The sequence below is a fragment of the Eriocheir sinensis genome, chromosome 53 (genome assembly GCF_024679095.1).
Source record: "Eriocheir sinensis breed Jianghai 21 chromosome 53, ASM2467909v1, whole genome shotgun sequence".
Lineage (NCBI taxonomy): Eukaryota > Metazoa > Arthropoda > Malacostraca > Decapoda > Varunidae > Eriocheir > Eriocheir sinensis.
The window spans coordinates 4,780,794-4,783,293 of record NC_066561.1 but is presented as its reverse complement, the minus strand read 5'-3'; the positions used below and the strand labels follow the sequence as shown (position 1 = coordinate 4,783,293).

Here is a 2,500-nt window from a genome sequence, read left to right as displayed (position 1 = left end):
AGATGGAACCAAAGCAAAAGAGAAATGATGTAAAGAAAAAGAATAAAAATCGTCGAGGAAGAAGGAAATAAAGAATGAATGAAGGAGGGAAAGAAAATGAGAAAGATGGAGAAAGAAAGATGCTAAAAGGAGGAAGAGGAAACCAAAGCAAGATAGAAATGAGGCAAAGAAAAAGAAGAAGATAATTTTAAAGTGAAGCAAAGAAGAAGAAAAATAAACAAACAACAAAAACAAAACAAAACAAAAATGCAGAAAAAAACAAAAATAAAAACAAAAAAAATCCAATACAAAAAATATGAAAAAAATGAAAATGGGAAAAAACAAATGAAAATAGAAAAAAACACAAGCAGGAAAAACAAAACGTAAAAAAACACGATAAACAGACTTTGAAAAAACACGAAAAATCCAAAACAAAAACAAAAGATAAAATGAAAAAATAAAAATGAAAAAAATGATAAATGAAAATGAAAATGGAAATGAAAAAAATGGAAAAAAGAAAAAAAAAATAAATGAAAAAAAAGAAAAAAAATAACAGAAAAAAACACAAGCAGGAAAAACAAAACAAAAAATAAAATAACAAAAAAATATAATATAGTAAAAAAAAAGATTGTACAAGAAAGTGAAAATATAAAAGACAAAGGTGGGCACAGGTAGAGAGAGGCTTAATGACCTTCCCAACACAGGTGAGAAGGAGGCGGCGCAGGTGACACACACACACACACACACACACACACACACACACACACACACACACACACACACACACACACACACACACACACACACACACACACACACACACACACACACAGGTAAATCAAGGTGTGTCCAGGGCAGTAAACACACATAGACACACAGGTAAGGACAGGTGCATTAACAGGAGGAGGAGGAGGAGGAGGAGGAGGTGTTGGTAAAGAGGAAAAGAAGAAAATGATGTGAAGTAAGGGGAAAAGAAGAAGTATACGAGGAAAAGGAAAAAGAAGAATCAGGAAAACTAAGAAAAAGGGGAAAAGAAGAAGAAGCGAGAAGGAAAAGAAGATATGATGATGATAGGAAGAGGGAGAAGGGGGGAAAATTTGAAAGGGGAAAAGGAGAAGGAAAAGGAGAAGAAAAAGGACAGAAACTAGAACAGGGAAATGATTAAGGAAGAAGAAGAAGAAGAAGAAGAAGAAGAAGAAGAAGAAGAAGAAGAAGAAGAAGAAGAAGAAGAAGAAGAAGAAGAAGAAGAAGAACAAGAAGAACAAGAACAAGAAGAAGAACAGGAAGAAAAACAAGAATAACAAGAAGAGAGGAGGAGGAAGAAGAAAAAAAGACGAAGACAAAAGAAAATAAGAAAATAAAAAGAGGAAGAGGAAGAAGAAAAAGAAGGAAGATAAAAAGAAAAAGTAATAGAAAAAGAAAAAGAAAACAAAGAAAAGCAAAATTATGATGAAAAAAAAGAAGAAAAGAAAAAGAAGAGTAAGAGGAAGAAGAAAAAGAAGGAAGATTAAAAAGAAAAAGTAATAGAAAAAGAAAAAGAAAACAAAGAAAAGTAAAATTATGACGAAGAAAAAAGAAAAGAAGAAAAGAAAAAGAGGAATAAAAAGAAGGAAGATAAAAAGAAAAAAGTAATAAAAAAAGAAAACAAAGAAAACAAAGACAAGTAAAATTATGATGACGATTATGATAAGGAAGAGAAGAAGAAGAAAAAAGAGGAAGAGGGAGAAGAAAATAAGAGAAAGAAAAGAAAAAAGCAATAGAAAAAGAAAACAAAGAAAACAAAGACAAGTAAAATTATGATGACGATTATGATAAGGAAAAGAAGAAGGAGGAGGAAGGGGAGAAAAAAAAAAAGATTACAAGGCACAAAATAGCGTGCGACTAACAAGCTCCAAACACAGGTAAGCAAATAAAGAGGAAAAAAAAAGACAGTAAAATCCCACAGGTAAGAATGAGGAAGCAGGTGAAGGAAAGGCCAGGTAAGGTAACGTGTCTAATTAGGCCAGGCAGGTGAGGTGGTGTGACGAGCGTACCTGTAGATTACTCAGAAAATCCAGGTGTTCCCGCTAAGATAGGTACCCGCACACTGACACACACACACACACACACACACACACACACACACACACACACACACACACAGACGACGAAGATTTCCCAAACACGAACTCACAACATGACTTAGTTTACCACACACACACGCGCACACACACACACACAACCCCATACACACACAACACAACCTCTCCCTCCCCTTCCCTCCCCTCCCCTCCCCACCACCGCCACCACCACCAGCAGACCCTCACCTCACCTCAGCTCACCTGGCTACCTTACCTGGCCGCTCAATATCCCTCACCTGTGCTGCCGCCACCCTCTTTTCTCAAGGTCTCGGGAGCAGCGACCCCTAGCCCCCCTATGTACACCGATAGCCCTCATGTGCACCTCGAAACCTGACATGTACGTATAGCCAAGGCCTGTGTGTGTACCAGCGGCGGTGTTTACAAGAGCGAGGTGCGCGCGG

At 36.8% G+C, this 2,500-nt stretch overlaps 1 protein-coding gene across 8 annotated transcripts in view; it reads right to left on the bottom strand.

The window, feature by feature from the left end:
* LOC126983235 (uncharacterized) overlaps nt 1-2,500 on the bottom strand; it is a 212,588-nt gene that overhangs the window by 192,420 nt on the left and 17,668 nt on the right. The window contains exon 1 of one of the 8 annotated variants that reach the window (XM_050835874.1): nt 2,013-2,042. The exons of the other annotated variants lie outside the window; for them this stretch is intronic. The gene's annotated coding sequence lies outside the window, so the exon portion shown is untranslated. Of the gene's footprint in view, nt 1-2,012; nt 2,043-2,500 lie in introns of those variants that run through there. 8 annotated transcript variants of the gene reach the window in all.